This window comes from Protomyctophum parallelum (genome assembly GCF_964188405.1).
Source record: "Protomyctophum parallelum genome assembly, chromosome: 3".
In the NCBI taxonomy this organism is placed as follows: Eukaryota; Metazoa; Chordata; class Actinopteri; order Myctophiformes; family Myctophidae; genus Protomyctophum; species Protomyctophum parallelum.
In genome coordinates this window covers 26,604-32,846 of record NC_139698.1, presented here as the reverse complement: position 1 = coordinate 32,846, position 6,243 = coordinate 26,604, and positions in this window count along the sequence as shown.

Genomic DNA, 6,243 nt, shown 5'->3' with positions numbered 1-6,243 from the left:
GTAGATCTGTTTATTTTAAGCATGCACCGGCGGCCGGCCGCCGCCACGCAAAGTTATGACAAAGCATGCGAATCTGCGATGCATGAGTCTTCATGCGAGTTTCTCTTTCAACTCGTGTCCCCTCCTTTTTTTGTGTGTGTGTGTGTGTGTGTGTGTGTGTGTGTGTGTGTGTGTGTGTGTGTGTGTGTGTGTGTGTGTGTGTGTGGGCGCGTGGGCGCGCACGCACATGAGGGGACTGGGGGAGAGACCCATATATTTATATGGGAGAGACGCAGAGACAGAGAAATATTTAAAATCATCCATGTCGCGCAGGCCGCAGGTATCGAGAAAAAGCCAATGTTAAATAAGCTATACACAGGTGGTCCCAAATGATTAATTGATTACATCACTATAGCAAAAGACGCAAAACTAGGTCAACTCAATTAGCTGCAGCGGAGCTGTTCTGACTTGAAGCTCAATAACCAACTGACCAAACCATAAGATGACATGGAAATGCCCGCCGCGGCGCCGATTTGATGCGCAGAAATAACATTATCTAATCGGGTGAAGGTGCATGGAAGAATTAAAAGTCCTTTTTATCGGGGATACCTTGTTGTAGGCTATACGTCTCCGTGAATTTATGCATCAGCATTCAGCAGCAAGCACATTATTGTTCAAACACCTGCTCCTCTGTTCATCTGTTGCTCTTATTTGGCTAATAAAATAATTAATAAGAATGAATGCAATAGCAAGTTGTTGCTGCCTGTCATGTTGCTGTTCTCTTCTCTCTCTGTGTGACTGAAGGTTGCCCCAAAAATTGTAGACAGTGATTTCCCCTCATGTTCTTTTCCCCCTCACTATTTGGTTCGCTTAACATGTCCACGTGTCATTTGTTTACATATTTGGTGCGCTTTACAAAGTCCAGTGTGAACACCAAACGGACCAAAATCTAAATGCAAATATTTGGTCCTTGGTCCTTGATCCGGACCTTCTAAGCGAACTTTGGGTGTGAAAGCGCCCTTAGAGACTCAAAAACGAAATTAAGTGTCTTTTTAACTAGGAGAAACGTAATTTCATTTTTTTCTGCTGCTACAGTTGGGAAGAATGACAAAATAAATCAATCAATCATTGCACTGAATTATTGTTACATATTCCTGTAAATGTTTTGGAAATGCATTGGTAAAAAATGTGTGGGAATCCTGCGACACTCATAGTGCCCTTAAATTATTTGATCTGTGTTTATTACTGCAGTCTAGTGCTGATGTTTTATTGTGTATCTTAGTTTTATCCAGTGTTTTATTGTCCACTAATTGTCTACCAGACTACCACATCATGTTTTTTTAACTTGTAGTCAGCTCAATGAATGAACTGGTTGGTGGAGACGTGTAATATTTCACCACTACACCCATAGTTGTCCCTGACAGACTTATCAAAGTTCCTCTCCACCTGTAAACAAGAAAGCGCTCCTTGGCGTTGCTGAAATGGTGAATATTTTCAGCTCCATCCATAGTTTTAAAGAATTAAATGTTTCTTCTGTATTCTCTTTTTTGGATAGCTTGTTGTGCAGAGTCTGGTGTTCATAAGAAAATAATAACATGCTTCTTTCTCTGTTGGTGTTGACACAAGAAACAAGCAGCCTAAATTACAATGGGTTCAATCTATGAATTAACCTTCAGGAATGAAATCATGTAACTATAATTCATGGGTTAATTATTATCCATTTTAAGTTATTTCACGGTACATTATGTGGTCTGTTATTATATTGTAGGCCTATAGTTATTTTAACCCTATTTTCAAATATAACTTTCCTCAACTCAACTCTACAAAAGGCAGCATGGGAAATGGTTATAGAGCTGTTACTGATTTTGTCCACTTGAGGGCGTCAGAGACCCTATTTTCCTTTGAGGGACAAAGGCCGTTGAATAAGAACAGGACTCAGAACTTTGCAAGGGTGATAATGAATATGATGCTTTATGAAAACAATAGAAATCTCTAGCAGTCACTTTGGGACAAATAGCATTTATTTCCCCTCAAAACTATTTAAATAGTAGTCTAGGCCGCACACGCAGTCACGCACACACGTACACACAGTTACAACCCAGCCCACGGCCCCGCCCCTACTTGAATATGTCAGCCAATCACATCGCGTCATTCTCCGCACATGACCTTTGATAAGTAAGCCTGGGACCGAGGCTACTTTGATTGAATGATTATTGAAAGCATTTCTGTCTGAATCCTTCTCTTCCAAACATAACAGCCAACAGACGGACCAGCGGCGGACCCCCTGGCTGTAGCCATTTAAACCCTGTGCTAACCGTCCCTGCTACTGGTAAAGGATTTATCATTTTGAGAAGGGCTTGGTGGATTTATTGCGTGGTTTGACAGAGGAACTGTTTTAAGTTGTTTTTTGTTTTGAGAGAAAGGTAGGCTATCGTTTGAAGGAGTGAGCCTCTTGAGTTGTGTGAATTTAGTCATTTCGTTTGGTTTGTATGTAGAAGGTTGCTGTGAAATGTAAGGTATTTAAACCAAATGTGTTGGAAAAAGTAACCTTTCAGTTGTGTTGACACACTGACGCCACACAGCTGAGTCAAATGACTAATTGGCATCACCAGTGCAATGGGATGAATCTAGAGTTGTAATGCATGCCGTCCATTGACAGCCCATTGATCCACATTGAATTTACAATCTTCTTGTATTAAACAATGCTAAACTCCCCAACGTTGCAGCTGTAGGGCAAGCTTGAATTATAGCCTACTCTCAATCTGCAAAGCAAATTTGTTTCATAAAAATACACCATAGACGTGTAAGTGACGTTGAGCTACTTTCGGAAGCACTTGTTTTTAATGAATGGGTAGTGCTGCTGCCTCCTGCATTGTGACAAAACAGGTGGTAGGCATGGCTGTTCAGTGACTTCCAAAAGTACTCGACATTACTTGTAATTTGTATTTTAAATTGCTTTCTAGAAGCGGATAAGATATTGACTCTACAAACTATTGTGCATAGGGTTACATTTTGATATTGCACTTTTAAATATTATTTAAAGGATCCCTGGTTAAAGACAAATAGGCCTATGCCTTAAGACATTATACTTAACCCTCTATAACAAATCTTAAAATGGAAACTATTTTATTTCTTTCATAAATAAATAATCTTTCACTTTCACTGCTCCTGTTGCAAGTTGATTATGTCATGTCCATATGGTCTAGCCCTATGGAATGCATACCGTATGCTAATAAAAAACAGCTTAATACTTCCTAAGATTAATATAAGCATCAAAGCAATATTTTAAATACTTTTTTATGCATTCCATGGCGCTGGACCACACATGGACATCATCAACCTGCAACAGGAACAGTTCCTATGGAGTAAAATAGTCTATTTATGAAAGAAATAATATATTGAAGGTGTTTATTTTTACATTTTAGTTATAGATGTCTTAAGGAATATTTGTCTTATGTTTCTATTACTGTGAGTGATATGGTCAGCTTCTGATGTCTTTCTTTCTTTCTAGATGTGGATGGAGATGACCATAGATGCCCTGGTCTCCTGTGTCCCCATGTCTGAGTGGCCTCCAGGCCGACCACCCCATCCTGGCTGCTAAGATGTCCATGTGAAGGTCACCAGGGTTCTGAGTGGCCTCCAGGCCGACCACCCCATCCTGGCTGCTAAGATGTCCATGTGGACATTATGAGTGTTTGTATAGAGAGAAGCATGGCTGAAGAGCTTTGCATATCAGTCGTTTCTTGCTGCTGCCAAAGTCAAATTGATATCTGTAGTGTTTAGTACATGGCCGCTTATGAGATGTAGATATAAGTACACCTGACTGGTGGAAATAGCCTTGTGATACATACTGGGTGTGCTCTTTGGTCCTTCACAAAACAAAAAAACTAAAGTAAACAAAATGCCACAAACTCACTAACAGCTGCACAAAATCACACAAATCAAGGGATGTCCGACAGTCCGTGTCCAACTCCTAATTGCCGATATCAACATGCATATATATATAGGCTTTTTCCAGTGGTAGAAACATAACTCAAACGTTTTACTTAAATAAAAGTAGGCTATAAATACTGCAATATAGAAATACTCCGTTACAAGTAAATTCAACATGTACTCGAGTAAAGGTACAAAGGTTTTGGTATAAAAATGTACTTAAAATACCAAAAGTAATTATTAATAATTACTCATGCAAAATGTCTCATCTAAAATGATCTAATCTCTCATCTCAAGTTTTCAAATGTATAAAAATCATTTGAAAATGGCAGATCTACAAGCTCATTGTATTGTGAGCTTGTAGATGTTTTTAATGTAAAAAAATAAATAAAGTAAAATTAAGGGTTAGGGTTATTCATTTTTAATGCCTTTATCGGCCGATAATATCGGACATCCCTAACAAAAAAAATATCAAATGTGTCAATACATTTCAAAGTGCCACTAAAACTTCACCAATAAATAAAAAAACATCCACAAGTTCCATAAATTAAATGCCACAAAGGTTTGACAAACATGCCGAAAAAATGAAGAAATTACAAAAAATACGTTTCATAAACATCTTCTGCCGTATGTCCATAGAACAACAGTGTGTCATTGTCTAGGTCACCTAAGCCACGATCACCATTCGGTGGCCGGTATTTGGGGCAAATGGTCATTACGTGTTCCACAGTCTGTAGTGGATCCTCGCATTCACAGTGGGCACTGTCCGAGATGTCCCACTTCTGCTTTGAGGGTTGTCCACTCCTTGCAGGGGAGGTGCTGGCAAAGAACATATTTGGGGTCCTCAATGTATTCCACTGGTCCCTCTGTCTTGCCTTCACCCAGGATGCCTTGGAGGTGTCAGCTGGTGTTGTGTGGAGCAGTTCTTGGGCCTGTATTGGCAAAGGGGCACCGTGACTTGAGGCACGTGTGCTGTGGCAAAGGGTGCCGTGACTTGGTGTGTGTGTGTGTGTGTGTGTGTGTTGTAACTTGTGGCAAAGGGCACTGTGACTTGAGGCACGTGTGCTGTGGTGTCTCTGATGACCTTGTGGAGGAGATGGCTGGGATTCACTCAGCTGTGCCTTCCCGGTGAGGGCCAGCGTGGCTGCTTCTCGTCTGACCTCTGTTGGAGTGATTCCAGCGAGAGCAGGCAGGCAGTTTGTTTGGGGTGGCCCATCCTGTGTTTAGGGCAGCATCCAGCTTCTTGACATGAGAGCTACGGCTCCAGACTGGGGAACAGTACTCTGGTCGTCTGCATAGCCATACTACATTGATGTTGTTGCAGGGAGGTCGTGGATGTAGCTGTTGAACAGCAGTTACTGGTGTGGAACCGAAAAGCTTCGCAAACATGCCAAAATTTTCTAGTTTTTAATCTAGTTTATTTTCAAATAAATTTGTTTTTACTTCTGTTTTGTGAAGCAACTTTGGGTACCTTTAAAAAGTGCTATATAAATTGTATGTATTATAAAAAAACAGCAATTGTCGCCACACAGACATCACAAATTCCTATTGGCAGCAGCAACAAGTGAGTGATGTGCAAAGCCATTCATAGACTATAACCACCATGTCTTCCTTCCAGATGCTGAGAGGCTCAACCGGAGCCCCTACAGGTGGATATCTGCAGTTCTCGCTGTCCATGGATGAATCTGCATGGGGGGCTCTGAAGGCGGCTCAAAGTAAGAAACCACTTGGACTTTTCTATTACTGTGAGTGTTATGGTCGGCTTCTGTTTTAAATGTTCTCTATACATTTTGTGTATGATGTGAAAGGACACAATGTACGTATATCTGGCTCTTGGTCACTTTAATTAATCTTTCGTTCTTTCTTTCTTAGGGTGGATGGGTCGTGGTAGACGTCGTGGAAGGACAGATCCGTTTCAAAGCTTCCCTCCCGGAGGACTTCTGCTGTGAGTAGGAATATTTCTTGTTGGGATGGATATCTGTTGTACTGTTATGGTATGAAGTATAGCATGGCAGTATGATGCCTCCTAGTGGCACTGTGGTTGAATGTCTGTCAGCTCTCCAAGCTAATCAAAGTCTTAATGACACTTTTGTAACCACTTCAACCCCAGCATCTCTATTCTGGGGGAAGCGTTCAGCCAAATTAGCAGATCTACAAGCTACAAGTTATCACATACTTTATCCAGAGTGACTTACAGTAAGCAACAACAACACATAGTAATACATCAAATTCATAAACAATTGTCATCAAGAATAAGAAGTAATCTAAGAACCTAACAGTAGACTATTGGCAGCAACAACAAGGGAGTGATGTGCGAAGCTCTTCAGCCGT